The sequence below is a fragment of the Lepus europaeus genome, chromosome 2 (genome assembly GCF_033115175.1).
Source record: "Lepus europaeus isolate LE1 chromosome 2, mLepTim1.pri, whole genome shotgun sequence".
In the NCBI taxonomy this organism is placed as follows: domain Eukaryota; kingdom Metazoa; phylum Chordata; class Mammalia; order Lagomorpha; family Leporidae; genus Lepus; species Lepus europaeus.
Window position 1 is genome coordinate 121,949,125 of NC_084828.1, and position 18,823 is coordinate 121,967,947.

Here is an 18,823-nt window from a genome sequence, read left to right on the forward strand (position 1 = left end):
CAGGCAAACCTCCCCATTGGTTCAAGCATTCATTCCTGAGCTTGCACTCAATAGTGAAAAAGTAATGGCCAAACAGAAGATCCTATGCAGAATGGCTAATTGCCAGATATACCACCAATAAATCAGCTGGACCCATTAATATGTAATGGGACGCAATTTACTGTTAATTCAGATACTCCCAGGAAACCCAGGGAGATCTTTAAAAGTAACTGCAGTAATAATTTCCCTTTATGTAAGTCAAATAAAATTAGCATTTAGTCCTAGAGTTGCATCCTGTAGAAATAATCATTACAATAAATTATTTGATTATTTCTCTGCACAGGATCCAGGATTCTGGAGTCCTAGTTTCACTTTTCCAGTTTAGCTATGTACTATACTGTGTAGCTTTTTGTCTGTGCTTTCCAACACTGCTGTTGGTAAAACAGGAAAGTCCAAAATATTCCATAAAGTATAATCCAGGTTAATCACTATTAACAAAATAGTCTGTTTACTGCAACTATCTCTACATGCACGAATGGTGTGTTTTTGCAGAAAAGGTATAGAGAAATATGTTCAATAAGAAACCCAAGAGTTGGCTATTAATTGCTGTGAAATGAGAGGTGGTTTTAACTTTTAATCTTGTATGTTCTCCTCTGAGACTGTACTCACATAATTTGCTCTTTCTTCTTCCTGGTAGGTGGAAGAAATGAGATATGGTCCCTCTGCAGGGAAGGATATGTCCTAACCCAATTTGAACACTTGCTATGACACTGATCAAAAATATTGGAAAAAGAATACGTGTGTGTCCACTGCATCTTTTTCTTGTCATGCATGAGACTTTATTTCAAGCAAAAGACTTCAGTGTTGATACTTACAAATATCCTAACTTACTCCCAGGGTTGGTGAGAGAGACAAATAGGATGATATATGCTACAGCACTCTGTAGAACAGTAAAATGTCATATGCATGGTGGCGGACATGGGTAAGTTATTACTACTAATACAATTCAGGAAAAACAATCATATACACTTAAACTCTCCATAAAAATAGCCCTCTGTGGTCAATTACTCCAGCCTTGTCTGCAGCTTGGTATTTGTATACGCAGCACATCCTCTGAGAACTATTCTCAAATGCACACATTTTAAAACTATAATCACTTCCATATTACAAATTATTTTTCGTAAGATCATTATGGCCATTTGAATAAGTAAATCTATCTAATCAATACTACAAGCTTTCTAAAAGCGTGTCAAGCACCATCATTCAGTGATCATTCTGCTGCTCCTCAAAGGGCCAAGCTAATCCATACAACAGGTTGAATGATTCTTTTTGTCTCCAACTAGTTTAATATGCAACTCTTATTTCCCCAGATCTGATTCTTATAAGGAGGCCCCATCCTCCCCAATCAATATGAACCATCTGCATAGTTCAGTGCCTGAAAAAAACCGGGATCCAGGCAACAAGGATTTCTAACACATAAACTGCAAGAATTCCTTTAGCTCTTAGTGTTGCTTTCACTGCACAAATTTTTTAAAATACATAAAAATTATTCCCAGGGGCTGGAGCTATGGCATAATGGGTAGAGCCACCACCTGCAGAGCCAGAATCCCATATAGGTGCCAGTTCAAGTCCCGGCTGCTCCACTTCCACTCCAGTTGTCTGCTAACGTGCCTGGAAAGGCAGCAGAGGATGCCCCAAGTGCTTGGACCCCTACACCCACATAGGAGACCCAAAGGAGATTCCTGGCTCCTGGCTTCAGCCTGGCCCAGCCCAGCCGTTGACGCCATTTGGGGAGTGAACCAGCAAATAGAAGATATTCATTCTCTCTCCCTCTCTCCTCCTCCCTCCCTCCATCTAACTCTACATTGCAAGTAAATAAATAAATCTAGATAATTTTTCTTATTTTTTTAGTACTTGAAGTCAATATTTTTAAAAAGGATTGGATAGGGATCTTTTCACATTAAAAACAATCTTATGAAGTGAATAAATTTGCTTGAGTTCAAAAGGCTCAAAGTCTAAGTATATAAAATAAAATAGTGCTATAAATCTACATGTAAATGTAATACCTTGTATCCCTACCATATTTGGACCAATCCAGTTAACATTCTAGACCTGGATTAGAGAAAATGTACATCCATGTGATAATTTTTACTGTGAGCTCTTGGGAATGGAGATTTTCAGCCAGGGATCAAGTTCAGTTCTCCACACAGCCTAGTGAAATGTTCTGCTCCCCAGCCCTGCAGAAAGATCACTATAAAGAAATGGCTCTTGAAGGCCAAGAGCCTTCAAGTACGCTTAGCACAGCCTGCATCTACCAACTCACCAGCCCCACTCACCATCACTCAAACACCTAGGAAGACCTAACCAATCATTACAACTGCAAAGATGTGGCCCAGTGCCCATAGAAGACTTTATTCCATGTCTGCTGTACTATACATCACACATTTACAATACTGAGCCAGGGACGCTCACTTGTGACACAAAAATACAGAGGTGCAATTTGCATGGCTTTTTTTATCAGAACAGTTTCCCAAAGGCTGGCATGTGTGTCAAAATCCTAGATAAAAACCTAGACCTGGTTAATGCCACTCTTAGGATCATTGGTTACTATCCTCACCCTGTCTTTTATGACCTTGTCTAAATATGATAACAGACAAATTTTAAAACAAAAGAGCTACATATTTATTCTCATAGACGTTTAAAACATATAGCTAGTTGAGGTGCGTATTTAGCCTAGCAGTTAAGACACCAGACGCAATGCCCACATCCCAGAATCTAGTACACTGGTTTGATACCTCACTCTAGCTCCTGACTCGAGCTTCAGGCTAATGCAGACTGTGGGAAACGTTAATGGTTCAAGTAGTTTGGTTTCTGCCATACATGTGGGAATCCTGGGTAGAGTTCCAGGCTTCAGCCTGGCCCAGAGTCAGTCACTCTAGGTAAATGGGGCGCGAACCATCAGATAGAAGCTTTCTATGAGTCTCTCTTAGCCTCTCAAAAAAAATCAAATATATACATTTATTTATATATAACATGAATAATTAGCATATAAAACTTTTATGCTTATTATTTAAAATGTGACCTAATTTTAATGGCACATAATTGTAATATTTATGAGGTATAATTTGGTATTTCAATATATATGTACAATGTGTAGGAATCAAGTCAGGGCAATTATCACTTCTATCATATCAAATATTTGTCATTTCTTTGCCTGGGGAACATTCAAAATCCTTTCTTCTAGTTATTTTGAAATATACAGTAAATTACTGTTGATTATCCTCACCCTATCATGTTATGGAACACCAGAACTTATTCTTCTTCCCTAACTATATCTTTGTATCTGATAACCAATGTCTTTCTATTCCCTCACCCCCTACCCTTCCTAACCTCTGGTAACCCTTGTCCTGTTCTTTATTTCTATGAAATCAAATTGTTAACTTTTACATATGTAAGAGAACATGTGTTATTTGTCTTTCTGTGCCTGACTTATTTCACTTAATATAATGTCCTCTAGTCTATTTTGCTGCAAATGACAGAATTTCATTTTTATGGCTAAATAATATTCCATTGTGTATATTACCCACATTTTTATATATTTATCTACTGATGGACACCTTGACTGATGCAACCTCTTGGCTATTTTGAATTGTGCTACAACAAACACAGGAATAGAAACATCTCTTTAATAAAATGATTTCATTCCCTTTGGCTATACACCCAGTAGTAGGAAAGCCAGACTATACGGTAGCTCTATTTTTTGTTTTTTGAAGAACCTTCCTACTATTTTCCATAATGCCTGTATTAATTCATGATCCCACTGACAATGTATAAGAGTTCCCCTTTCTCGGCCATCAAAGAAGGAGGTACCCTTCTCCGAAGGGAGGAGAGAACCTCCACTTTGACTATGACCCTATCGGAATAAGATCAAAGTCAGCGAACTCTAAAGGCTTCCATAGCCCTGGCAACTCATGACTAGAGCCTAGGGAGATTACTGACGCCATGAACAGGAGTGTCAAATTGTTAAATCAGCAACAGGAGTCACTGTGTACTTACACCCCATGTGGGATCTGTCCCTAATGTGTCGTCTAAAGCCAAGTGATGCTATGACTGGTACTGAAACGGTATTTTTATACTTTGCGTTTCTGTGTGGGCGCAGACTGATGAGGTCTTTGCTAATTATATACTGAAGTGATCTTCTGTATATAAAGAGAATTGGAAATGAAAAAAAAAAAAACAACCTGGTGTTAAAATGGAAATGGCATAGAAAATTAATTAATTTGAAAAAAAAAATTTATGTAGGATCTCTGTCTTTAATGTGCTGTACATTGCTATTTAATGCTATAATTAGTAATCCAATGGTAGTTTTTTCACTTGATGTTGCTATATGGGCAAAAAGTTGAAATCTTTACCTAATATATACTAAACTGATCTTCTGTATACAAAGAGAATTGAAAATGAATCTTTACATGAATGGAAGGGGAAAGGGAGCGGGAAAGGGGAGGGTAGCGGGCGGGAGGGAAGTTATGGGAGGGGGGAAGCCATTGTAACCCATAAGCTATACTTTGGAAATTTATATTCATTAAATAAAAGTTTAATAAAAAAAAAAAAAAAAAAAAAGAGTTCCCCTTTCTCAATATCTTAACCAGTGTGTGTCATCTTTTTGTCTTTTTAGTAACAGTCATTTTAACTAGGATGAAGTGGTATTTCATTGCAGCACACTGGTTTGCATTTAGCTGACGATGAATGATGTTGAGAATTCTTTTATATACTTGTTGGCCATCTTTATATCTCTCATGAGAAATATCTGTTCAGATCATTTGCCCATTTTTAAATCAGATCTTTTATTTCTTACCATTGAAATTTTCTCAGTTCCTTCTATGTTCTGGATATTAGTCCCTTTTCAGGTAAACAGTTTGTAAATACCTTGTCTTGGTCCTCAAGTTATTTCATCACTCTGTTGATTATTTCCTTTGCTATGCATAGTTTCAGTTTGATATAATCCATATATTTTTGCTTTTATTATCTATGCTTTGAAGGTTTTAGATTTTCTTATAACAGTTTCATAGTTTCAGATCTTACATTTAGGTCTTTGATTCATTTCGATTTTTATATATAATGACAGATAAGGATTTCATTTCATTGTTCTGTTTATGGATGTACAGCTTTCCAAGAGCTATTTATTGAAGATACCATCATTTCTCCAATAAACATTTCTTGCGCCTTTTTTTGAAGTTCAATTGGCTGTAGATGCATGATGGTTTATTTCTAGGTTCTTATTCTGTACCATTGGTCTCTATGTCCAATTTTATACCAGTACCATGCTGCTTTGGTTGCTATTGTTTTGTAGTTTGAATATGTTTTTAGATCACATATTTCCATACTTATGTCCTTTTGCTCAAAATTGCTTTGGCTGTTTGGGCCTTCTTTTTTTTTTCTTTTTAAAGATTTTATTTATGTATTTGACAGGAAGAGTTACAGACAGTGAGAGAGAGACAGAGAGAAAGGTCTTCCTTCTGTTGGTTCACTCCCCAAATGGCCACAAGGGCCAGAGCTACGCCGATTTGAAGCCAGGAGCCAGCTGCCTCCTCCTGGTCTCCCACGCAGGTGCAGGCGCCCAAGCACTTGGGCTATCCTCTACTGCCCTCCCGGGCCACAGCAGAGAACTGGACTGGAAGAGGAGCAATCGGGACTAGAAACCGGTGCCCACATGGGATGCCGGTGCTGCAGGCAGAGGATTAATATAGTGTGCCACGGCACCGCCTGGGGCTTTTTATTGTTCCATATGAATTTTAGGATTATTTTTCCTACGAAGAATGCCACTGATGCAAAGAATGCCATTGCTAATATAATGGGGATTGCACTGAATCTATAAATCACCTTGGATAGAAGGGATGCTTTAAAAATATTAATTCTTCTGACCAATTAACGTGGGATGTCTTTCCATTTTTATGTCTGTTCTCTTTGCTTTCTTCAGAGTTTCATGATTTTCATTGTAGAAATCATCTACTTCCTTTGCCCAATGTATTGATTGGTTTTGTGCGTGTGTAAGACTATTGTGAAATAGGATTGCTTTCTGGATTTCTTTCTCTGAAATTTGTTAATGGCGTTTAAAAATACTACTTATTTTTGAATGTTGACTTTGTATCTTAAAACTGCACTGAATTGGTTTACCAATTCTAACAGTTTTTGATGAAGATTTTAGGTGTTTTTCTATACATAAAAACTTCTGCAAACAAGGATAATTTGGCCTCCTCTTTTCCCATTTGGATGCCCTTTATTTCTTTCTCTTGCCTAATTTCTCTAGCTAAGAGTTTCAGTATTGCATTGAATAAATGTATTAAGGTAGACATCCTTATCCTGTGCTAGCTCTTAGAGAAAATGCTTTCAGCTTTTCCCCTATTTATATTCTGCTGGCTGTGGTTTTTGCCATATGCAGACTTTATTGTGTTGAATGATTTTCCTTCTGGAACTAATTGTTGAGGGTTTTTATCATGAAGGGACACAGAATTTGACTGAATGCTTTTTCTACATTTTATGGTTTTGTAAGTGTGACTACATTTTTGAACATGTGTCAGTTTAAATTTGAGTTCAAATTTAAGGACACAATAGTATATAGATAAAGTCAACAGAGTAATGGTTTATAAGTTTCTGAATATTTAGAAATGCTAATGCCTTTTTGTTTCTAAAAGTATATTTATTGTTAATATTTATAGTTCAGAATGCAGAAAGTTTAAACTGAGAAATCTGCTGTCATATGTAGTACTGGAGATTTTTCCTCTTTGGGTTCTGTCAATGGCCTATTCAGTTATAGTGTCAGGGTAAATGTAACCAGTATCCCTGATGTTCCTGAGTGTCAATCTGTCTATGGGCAGGTACAGACACAGAAAAGCATACACGTCTAAAGTTGTGGCTATGCGGTGTGCAATGTGATGGCCTAAAAAAATCATAGAAACAAACACTTGGCAGAGTGGTTAAGACACCTCATGGGACCCCTGCATCCCATCTCAGAATATCTCAGTTTGTAACAGTGTCTTTCAAGGACATTTTTTAAAAATTTAATTTGAAAATAAAAAACATGGACATCTGAGGCCCTTGTGGACTGAATGACTATGAGATCTTGGACAGATGCTCTGGACCTCTTCTATGGCTCATCAGCAAAATAGAGGCAGACATCACACTCACTTCATGGTGGAGTTAAAAGGAATAATTTACAAGAAGGCAGGTTAAAGCAACTATGTTGTTATTATTATAGCTTTCATTTTAAGGAAGGCCCACATTTCTCCAAGAGAATAAAAATGATGCCCCAGGCTGTTCTGCCCCTAATTTTAGGCTGCAACCAAGCTCACCTCCAGGAAGCTCAGGAAAGGGCAAGAGGGTACAGTACCAGAGCCACGTGTCCAGGGCACTCAAAACAACACTTGGCCAGCAGCATTCTCTGCTAACTACCTGGAGGTCAGCACTCAGCTTCCCGATCCTTAACCTGTAACTAAGTCTTCGGGGAAATGAAGCACAGAGCTTGTCCTCGGGAAAACAGCGGAGGTCCACTGCACAGGGTCTGTCACAGTGGCCCTGGGAGGAGAAGGCTCACTGGAAGAAAATTCTGAGACAGAAGGAGCAGCAAAGGGACACTGAACAGTGTGGGGGCTGGAGGAGAGGGCTCTGCTGATGGCCTCAAGCTGAAACACCTTCCAGGACTAAGCAGATAATGAAAGGAACCGGACAAATGTGAGTGTGGTGAGCTGGTGAGCAAATGTCCTGGCCACGAGAGACAGCCACTGCCCAGCACTAGCTGTCATGAAGTGAAAACTGACTTTTCAGGAGAAGTATACAATCTGGGCTGCTTTGTGAAACCTCCCACCTCTTACCCAGGAGGCCCCTGAATGCCTAATGAAACAAGACTCTGGGTCACGGGCCATTCTACAGCTGCCATTTTGCAAGCTCTGCTGTCTCTAGGCAGGAAGCAGATGGGGAAAAAGCAAATCACAGTGAGAAGGTAACAACCATTTTTAATGTCATTTTCAAAAAAGATGACCAATATTCAACTAGGGAATTTTGCTCTGTGAGAATAATGGGGTGCACAGGTTTGGATGAGGGGCCATATTGGAGTTACCTATTATCAGGAAAAAGCTGGTAAAGAATTTGCCCTATCAGGTAAAGTAGGCATGATTGAAAGGGCCAGAATAAAATAGGCAGCTACAATGAAATATGATCTCTGTGTACCCTGGCCTAAGACGTGTCATTGTAGGAATGTCACACTAAAATCCAACCAATGCAGTGTTAGCACCAATGGGAGAAAGTTGGATGGACATTTTTTTAAGATTCATTTTATTTATTTGAAAGGCGTAGTGACACAGAGAGGGAAATCAGGGAAAATGGGGAAGGGGAGAGAGAGAGAGAGAAAGAGAGAGAGAAGGAGAGGGAGGGAGGGAGGGAGGGATGAAGGGAGGGAGGGAGGGAGAACCTCTATCTGCTGCTTCACCCTCCAAACAACTGCAATGGTCAGGACTGGGCTAGATCAAAATCAGGAGCCTGAAACTCCATCTTGGTCACCCACGTGGGTGGCAAGTAACCACATACTTGGGCCATCTGCTGCTGCTGGATCAGAAGCAGAGTATCTGCGACTTGAACCAGTGCTCCAATGTAAAATGCTTGTCTTAACCTCCCCGTGCCACAATACTGACCCCAAACATCTTCACTCAGTTCTCCAGAGCTAAGGCCAGAAAATGGAGCCAGGACTATGGAAATGATTGCCAAAATCAGTCCTTTCTCAATCACTAACATCCTAAATCTAACAGTGCCAGCTTCTTTTCCAAAGATCACTATCTGGAGTGAAATCTGCCTCCACACTTCCATGTCAAGTCCTCCATTATTCTTGACAGGTGATTTTTGTAGTGTCTGAAAGATCAAGAAGTATCTGTATAAATCCAACTGAGATATCAGAATAATGCCTGCTCATACCTCCCATGGTCGGTGGCCTGGACACCTTCGTGACAATGCCATGAGCACATGGGACAGCAACAGGACAGACTGGAGGGAGGACAGTAAAGGAGAACATCTGAGATACAGGCCCACACACTGGCCATCTTGGCACAGCAACCCATCCAGCGGAAACCTACCAGCAGTACAGTGCTATTAGAAAAGCAGCTCTAGGGGTGGGCATTTGGCCAAGCAAAAAAAGACAACACCACAGATGTCTACATCTCATATCAGAGTGTCTGGTTCAAGTCATTGCTCTGCTTCTGATTCCAGCTTCTTGCTAATGTACCTGGGAGGCAGTAGGTGATGGTTCAATTAGTTGAATCCCTGCTACTCACATGGGAGACTTTGATTGAGTTCCTGGATCTTAGCTTTTAAAAAAAAATTATTTATTTTTTTATTTGAAAGTCAGAGATACACAGAGAGAAGGAGAGGCAGAGAGACAGAGAGAGAGAGAGAGAGAGAGAGAGAGAGAGAGAGTCTTCTGCCCAATACTCATGATGTGGGTAACAGCTAAGAGAGAGAGAAAGAGAGAGAGTCTTCCATCCACTGCTTCACTCCCTAGCTGGCCACAATGGCCAGAGCTGTGCTGATCTGGAGCCAGCAGCTTCTTCCAGATCTCCCATGAGGGCGCAGGGGCCCAAGGACTTGGGCCATCCTCCACTCCTTTCCCAGGCCATAGCAGAGAGCTGGATCGGAAGTGGAGCAGCCAGGACTTGAACTGGCGCCCACATGGGATGCCGGCACTGCAGGTAGCGGCTTTACACCCTATGCCACAGCACCAGCCTCCAACTCTTTGATTCTTGGCAGCATTTGGGGAGTGAACCAGCACACTGGAGGTATGTGTATGTGTGTCTTTCAAATAAATTAAAAATTTGTAAAAGAAAAGGTTGTTTTCTAAAGGCCAGTCCTATGGCTATCAAAAAAGGAGGTGCTGTCACCTTGCAAACATGGCTTTGACAGCTCCCAGCTCTACCCTCTCATCTTTGTCTAACTCCACTCCTCTAACCCCCAAAAAGCAGGAGTTAAAATTTATGTCCACAAAGCCGTGGGTTCAGGAGCCAGGCTAAATAAAGGCGGAAGATATGTTGCTCCGACCTTCCTTCTTAGGCGCAACTACGCGAACAGCAAGCTGAAGGAAGAGAAGCAGCTGGGGATAGGACAGAAGTTGCAGGGCCCCATTCTTCCTGCGCCTCCACTCCTCCAGTAGCAGCTACACAGATAGCTAGAGTCACTCCCCGCCAACAGATGACAGGTCCCTTGGTCCAATATGGCTCAGTTCAGCCAAAATTTCCTGAGCACTTCTAGGGCTGCTGTGAGTGAGATATTTTAAAAGTGTCTGGTCTGGAGTACTTGGTGGAAGGACCAGGCAGTACCACAGGAGGAAAGTATTAAAAGGAAATTTTCAGAAAAGAAGCAAAACTGGGGCCGCCTAATACTCATGATGTGGGTAACAGCTAAGTGTACCCATGTTTGCACAGTCTAATTACCTGTGTTGAATGCCTATGTGGATGGTATAATTTAACACAATTACAAAATTAACCAGACAGGAATTCCAACCAGAGAGCAAACTGCAGAAGGAATTGCAGGAGCAAAGGCAAGGAGGAGAGAAAATTTCCACATTTGGGAAATGGTGAGAAGGAAAGGATGGGCCAGAGAGAAGAGAAGAGCCACAACCAGCGAGCTCATTCTTGCAGAAGGCCCTCCCTTACTGCACTTGTTCATTCGGATCATCTCTCCACCTATTGCCCCCTCCATGCTTAAAGTACACACCTTGTAGGACTATAGTGCCTATCAGGATTATACTTGGCTGAAAGTAGCAGCACCCAAAGTAGCTGACTGATCAGTTTATCACTCCTGCAGTCCAGGGGTAGGCTGCGCAGGGTAGCATGGCAGGTCCATGAATTCACGGTCCCAGGTCCTGCCCGGCTCCACCCTTCCATTCCTAAGTAATGGCCTCACCCTCATGATCCAACATGGCCACGGGAGCTGCAGCTCCACCGGCATCCAGCGAGCTGGAAGAAGACACAAAAAAGGAGGGTCAGTAGAGGCACAGCTGGCACTTAAGGGAGACTTGCAACTGCTCCCCCAGAACATTCCCTCCACAGCATCCCCCAGACTTGAGCACTGGCCACCCCAAGACGCACAGAAGGCTGGGAAATGTGTCTTTATTCAAGTCTGCCATGTGCCAAGCTAAAAATGGAGAATTCTGTTACTGAGGATGAAGGGGGAGCAGATGTTGAAGGACAGCTGTCCTGAGCCTCTGTCCATCACAGCCATCTCAACCTCTCGTTCCTAGAACACTTCCTTTGACTCAGCTAGAGCACAGCTTCCTGCCGAGTGATGTGCTTCATGGCATCTCTTACACACCAAGCAGCCAGTAATGATGTAGGAAAAGAACTGATGAATAACAATATAGGCAAATTCTTAAAATCTTTACAAATATGTGGATTTATCTTCATGGCTGAACTACACAAAAATAGTGTGACTGTGAGATAATGAAACTGATTTCTTTGGGGAGAAGGACTGTTTAAATGACATCGTAAAATCTACTAGAGACAGACTTGTTTGCTTGTCTGTCCAGCTGTCTTAACAAACAGACCTTATTTTGACAAACTGCCCTTTCTGACAGTAATCAATGGTGTTGAGCCAGCGCCATGGCTCACCTGGCTAATCCTCCACCTGTGGCGCCAGCACCCTGGGTTCTAGTCCCAGTTGGGGTGCTGGATTCTGTCCTGGTTGCCCCTCTTCCAGTCCAGCTCTCTGTTGTGGCCCGGGAGTGCAGTGGAGGATGGCCCAGGTCATTGGGCCCTGCACCCTCATGGGAGACCAAGAGGAAGCACCTGGCTCCTGGCTTCAGATCGGAGCAGTGCGCTGGCCACAGTGCGCCGGCCGTAGTAGCCATTTGAGGGGTGAACCAAAGGAAAAGGAAGACCTTTCTCTCTGTCTCTCTTTCTCTCACTGTTGAACTCTGCCTGTCAATAATAATAATAATAATCAATGGTGTTGAAATGTCCATCTCTTACAGGTGTGTTAGAATTTGGAAACATGAAAATGTGACCCAGAACCCAGTTTGATGAGCACTAAGATAGATGGTCAGTGTATTATGCCAAGTCAGATTTTTTAAAAGCAATAATGATAAAATAATTGGTTTAAAGTTCAGATGCTTAAAAAAAAGCCTATTGGGGGCCAGCACTGTGGCACATTGGGTAAAGCCGCCGCCTGCAGTGGTGGCATCCCATATGGGTACCGGTTCAAAACCCAGCTGCTCCACTTGCAATCCAGCTCTCTGCTGTGGCCTGGGAAAGCATTAGAAGATGGCCCACATCCTTGGGCCCCTGCACCCACGTGGCAGTCCCGGAAGAAGCTCCTGGCTTTGGATCGGCACAGCTCCAGCCATTGCAGCCAATTGGGGAGTGAACCAGCAGATGGAAGACCTCGCTCTCTCTCTGCCTCTCCTTCTCTGTGTAGCTCTGACTTTCAAATTAATAAATAAATCTTAAAAAACAAAAAAACCTATTGAAAGCAATTTGAAGAATGCAATTTCTAAAATAATTTAGGAGTGGTAAATTAACTAAATGTCATAACTAGTGGCTATTATGCTACATTATTTCAATAAAATACATTTGTACCAAAACATTTTTTATTCCATCTTTTCCATTAACTTTTAGAAGTATCCCTGGAGTGTGTATATAGACACGTATATATGCATATTAATATGATAAATGTGTCTATGTATGTATATGCCAACACCCCTGTTATTTGCAGGTTATAATGCAGGTTTCTGCATTATGAATAATATTCACCAATATTATACACACATAGAGATGCACCCACATACCACACACATACATATACACACATCTTTGGATCCCACTATTATTTAGTGGACAGCATTGCCCAGAATGGATTAGCAAGATGTTTATCAACCTGGGATTTCCTTAACAGGAAGGATTTATTGGACTCAACATCATTTCAGATAGCTACTGGAAAACAAATAAAATACTTCGATAACATATAAAATAAAAATACAATAACAACATAATCAATTTAAATCACGCAATAATTTTTTTCATAGAAACTGAAAGTATTTTGCAGACACCAATTTTCCCAGGGAAAAACACAGGCCAAATCTCTCCTGCCAGCGATTCTTGGCTATTTATGCAATGCTGAGCCATTATCTGATATGTGGAGAATTTTATATTAACCACAAGGAAAAAAACTGAATCAATAATGTTGCTTAGAATGGGCACAGCACTTCTCATATCCTAGCACTTTACCACCATGGATGGATGAAGCCTCCCACAGTCCCAGGGAGACTGCAGCAGAATGGTATCCCTTGACCCAGGGAAGGAGACAGAGATGGGGAGGTCACCGCAGCTGCCCTCATCTCTATGAGTGAGGCTCTGGGTCAGAACTAAGAGGAGGAGCACCCCCAGCACACTCAGCCCTCCACCCTAGGCCCTCATTCTGTCTTTGGGGAACAGTGGTCTTGAAGCTTGGGCGCCCTATTGTCTGAGGCAGGGTGGAGAGAGCGTTTTTGAATCAAATATCTATCAGTCAACACACATTGATTTTCTTTAATTATCTCCATGGAGCAGACTTGATTCTGAAGAGCTTATGTGATTTGAAAAATGTCTCACCTATTTGTCAGACATGTATAATTTATGAATGCCCTTTCATTCAAGGTCTGTAGTCCAAAGCCAGCAACGTGTGAGTTATTAACATGTTATTAGATATACCCTAGTAAGATTTGCAGACTTTCAGCCTCTTACACAAAAGCGAGAGAGACACTACATAGATTTTCGCCTGTGCTATTAAGTGCAGAGGATTCTAACACTACCCCATAAGTCTGTTCCAAGAAACTGCCGAATACAATGAAATTATCAAAAAACTGTCTCTCATTTTAAACTCTTTGGTTCAAAACAGGCCTGCTTTAGATAGGTTTCTGCTTTATCAGAATGTGTTACAACGATTTCCTTCCCATGCAGTGCTTGCTGATACTGACATTGAACTCAGTGATAATTCCTAGAAATGTTTTTCAACAATGCACACTCCTGAATGGGGTGAGGGAGAATCTATTTTCCAGGCAACCAACTTAAAATAACTAATAATAGTGAACTTTGGAGGCAATATGCCCTCTATATTAGGTGGCTCTGACTCACATGAAAAATTAAATATATGGGAGGAATTTCTATTCATGTGGCAAGATAAATCCCAATAATTGTTTAATGTACAGAAAAAATGAAGCAAGAATACATAGACAGACTGCCATTCACCAAGAGAGGTAAGAGGCTGCTGGAGGATGATCTGGCTTCATTTCATCTCTGTAACTCTAACTGGAGATTAGGTAGTGTAGGTTAATAAATGTTGACCCCACATCCTAGGGTCTGTGCTGGCTCTCAGGATACTGCAGAGAATGAGACCAACACAGACCATGGTAAGGGGTTCAAAGAAAACATCCTTGGGGGCATCCACAGCTTAGAGGTGAAGGGCAGGTAGGGTGAGAGTAAGCCAGGCAGAGGCCCTGACCTGTGAAGATATCCTACACTCGCTCCCACGGAGACAACAAGGAAAGTAAGGAGCCCGGGGCTGGAGCTACAGGGCTGCCAGCCACCAGGGGCCCAAGGTTTTTATTCTGAAGACCGCACGAGGCCACAGGAGGGCTTCAAGCTTGAGGGTGCCTGCAGCTTGGAAGGTCCTCAGGAATGTGAGACAGAAATGCTTATAAATGAAAATGTCCTAAGAGTCCAGCTCTTTTTTGAAACCTATTTCGCATCTGAGTTTGAGGCAATGTTTTTAAATTAGAAAGAAAGAAGAGGTCACCTTCTCAGAGGCACATGAAATAAACCCGGCCTTCCAGAGGTTGTTTTTCACAGGCAAGGATCCTACCTCTCTCAGAGCTTATGAGAAAACGTGGGATCATGGGAAAGGATGGGCTGCTCTATTGTTAAGTATTTCCCACACGCCACAAAGGTGGAAGAAACAATAACAAATACTCTACGCCTACCGCCTATTTAGCCAAGGTCATTTTATAATTTTTCTTTTCCGAGAAATAAAACATTAGAGACGTGAAGTGGTGCCCTGTGCATTTCCCCCTCCATCCCTAGATGTAACCATTGCTAGAAAACCCTTGGAATTCCTTCTTATTTTATTATTTTTACTATGAATTGGTATACAAGGGTACTTCAAAAAGGTTATGAAAAATAGAATTAAAAAGTAAGTTTATCTTGGTGTAAAATATTTGAAACCCATGCATACTTGTATCTATATAATATATAGTTTTTATGAATTTATACTTTAAGAGATTTCACACTGTATGTGTAATTTCACAACGTGTTTTTTAAGGTAGCATGTTCTTGAGATACAGTCATATTGGTCTATTCATTTTAACCACTGTGTGAATACTGTATGATTACACCATAATATATCAACGCTCCTTCTGGTGGATATTAGGCACTCCCCCCTTTTTAATTCTGAATACTGCAGTGAGCATCCTTGTGGAGCTTCCCTGAGGAATAATATCTACATAAGATGTTCTAACACATTGAAGGAAAGCAGTCTACTAAATTGAGTTAATGTTTTAATTGCTCAGAGTGATGATAATGACAATTATCTGATCAGGTCACAGCAAACAATTATAAACCACAATTTTCCAAATTCATATTTGAGAAGATATGAAATCATTTAAATTGAAAAGAATGAACATGTAGAAGCCAACAAGAACTTGGTCAAGTTTTTGATTCATTGACTGAAGTGTGGCAGGGTCTGATCTAAGCTGAAAATCTAGTTGAAAAAGCTGAGTGTTTCTAATTTAAGATATATGCCAAGTAGACCTCAACAGCAAGGGGAAACGAGAACAGACAAAGAGGAAGAAACAAATCTTGACAGGTTCAGGTTAGCACCTCACTGCACAAGTTTCCCAAACCCCTGAAGCTCATCCAACATCAAAATTCACACAGAATTAGCTACAGATGGATGAGATTTGCAATGTCTGCTTTTTAAAAAAAAATTTCCAAAGACTAACTGTTTAGGGCCAGGCTGGGTCAGGTTTTTTTTCATTAACATCTTACTGCTGCTGTTTTCATTCTCACTCATTGACAACACTCCAAAAGCCCCCTTGTCAGAACTTGCCCTTTGGCTAAGTGAACTGAAAATGAAAAATCCTTCAAAACTGAACAGCAGTCCCATGTGGGTGAGTGGCAAGGCTTCAGTGGAAAGAAATTAAGTACAGGATCCATCCCTTCCAATGTCAACTATGGCAAAAGGCCTTAGATCTCCCCACCAGCCTACAAAGCACACAGCAATGCTTTCTAACAACCCTAAGAGGCCCTGCAAATGGGACCCACAGTACTGTCTCTGCTGTCACTCAGACACACCATCCAGCATGTACCTGGGAGCAGAGAACACAGACATCTTTGATTTATAAGGAACTTGGAGATCATCAAATTTAAACTTTCTTTTGCAAAAACAAGAACCCAGCAATAATAAATGTCCACGCTCACACAGTCAGCTACTGGCATACAGATACTCCAAATCCTCCATCCCCTGCAATGGATCCTGTATTGTGTAGCTTGTCCTTGAAGTCAACACATGGGAATATAAAATATTCATCATTTTTCCTAACTTTCACATATTAGAAGTTGCTAAAGCTTTTCAGCACCAGGACTTTAGATCTTCATTGGAAAGCTCCTGTAGAAGACTAGATTCAGATCCTCAGTTGTCTGCCCTGCCTCCCTGTAAGAGGGCTACACTGTGCCATGGACATCATGCTTGACCAGGTGACTTGGATTAGCCAATGACGTAAGATTGGAAGTAAACCATGGCTCTTCTAAGAAAAAGGGCATTGTGTGTTTCCTCACTCTCTTTCTCTTCCCTCTTTTGCCATAAAACAGGAACTAATCCTGCAACATGAGTGCTGGAATGAACAAGAAACACGGAGAAAAACTGAAACTAACTCATAACTGACAATATTGTGAATGGGAAAGAAACATTTGCTTTTGTGAGTCACTAAGATTTTAGGGTTCAAGGGGCTGGTGTTGTGGCACAGTGAGTTAATGCGACACCAATATCCCACCAATATCCCAGTTGGAATCCTGGCTGCTTCACTTTTGATCCAGCTCCCTGCTAATGAGCCTGGGAAAGCAGCAAAAGATGGTCCAAGTACATAGGCCCTGGTCACCCACATAGAAGACCTGGATGGATTCCAGGCTCCTGGCTTCAGCCTGACCCAGACCTGGCCATTGTAGCTATTTGGTAAACGAACAGGGAATGGAAGATCGCTCCCTCTCTCTAACTCTGCCTTATAAATAAATAAAATATTTGGTATTTAGGGTTCTTTGCCCTTTTTCTTGATTTTTCTTTTTTTAGGTTTTTACTTATTTGAAAGAGTTACAGAGTCACAGAGAAAGAGAGAGAGATCTTCCATCCACTGGTTCACTTTCCAATGCTTGCAATGGCAAGGACTGGGACAGGCCAAAGCCAGAAGCCAAGAGATTCCTACAGGTCTCCCATGTGGGTGGCAGAGGCCCAATCACCTGCACCATCATTCACTGCTTTTCCCAGGCCATTAGCAGGGAGCTGTATCAGAAGTGGAGCAACCAGGACACATCGCAGGCAACAGCTTTAACCACTACACAACAATGCCAGCCCCAGGTTCTTTGTTAAAAGCACACAGAGAAAATTCCCAATAACAACAAAAATTCTTGATTGGTCATCAAAACCAATTTGTATAAAACTATAAGAGACCAACCTAATACACTAGTTTTGAAGAAGATAAGCCATAATCGAATCATTTTTTCTTTGATGTTTTCATTCCCACTTTGTACAGACTGTTCTTCCCAAGAGCAGCGTGTGAAAAGTTGGTTGTGGGATCATTAGCAGATGCTTTTCACTTATCCTTCTCAAGAAAATACATCTCATATAAAGAAGTCAATGAGCATGAAATTGACATATTCTATCTTAACACCACCTCATAAGTACACTTGGATCCTGGAAAGGAAGCTGAATCGGAGTAACAAAGAAGCCCAAGAAACCAAAATCCAAGACGTTAAGGGCTGAAGGCCCAAGCTACTTTTCTTTATGCCCATCCATGATGGCAATCACCAACAACCACTGTCTCAGAGGCCATCCAGTCATCACCTGTATGAAGCCTAACACCCGGTCCACACTGCTGGGGTGGGAAGGCAGGCAGGATGGCCCTCAGCAGAGGAAGCCACTCATCTTCCTCCCCAGTCAGCAGGATTACACCTCATTCAGCTAATATCCACTGAATGCCTAAGTGTGCAGGTCCCACTAGGCCCAAGAACATAAAGAATGACACAGACAAGGTCCCTGATCTCAATTTATATTTCAGTGGGGAAGACAGAAAAAAAGTCAAGCAAAATAGTAGTAGACTTTGTGAAAAAATATGCTAGGTACACAAGAACTATAACAAAAAATGTATAGCAAAATTGCTGTTAAGATAATAAAACATGACATAATAAAACATGATGTTTTAATTAGCATTGAAGGATAAGACTAATCCAGCCATACAGAGAAAGAGCTGGGGGAAATGTTCCAAGTAGTGGGAGCAGGAATTGCAAAGACTATGGGGCATGAAGGTCATGACATATTCAGGGAACAGGTTGTTTCTCAGGGAAATGGACTTGTGATTTCAGTTCTAGGGCCAAGCTCAGCACCACAATAGCCTGGGCTGAATCAGAACAACACAGTAGACCACAGAGAAGCAGTCTCTCCAGAAATGTCAGAAATTTAGCCATATTTTCTAGGCATAATTGAGTAAAGACTCTCATCCAATGAGGATGTGGCTTTGCTGAAACAGCACGAGGTACAAACCAGCCACAGCGCACAGAATGTTAGGTCT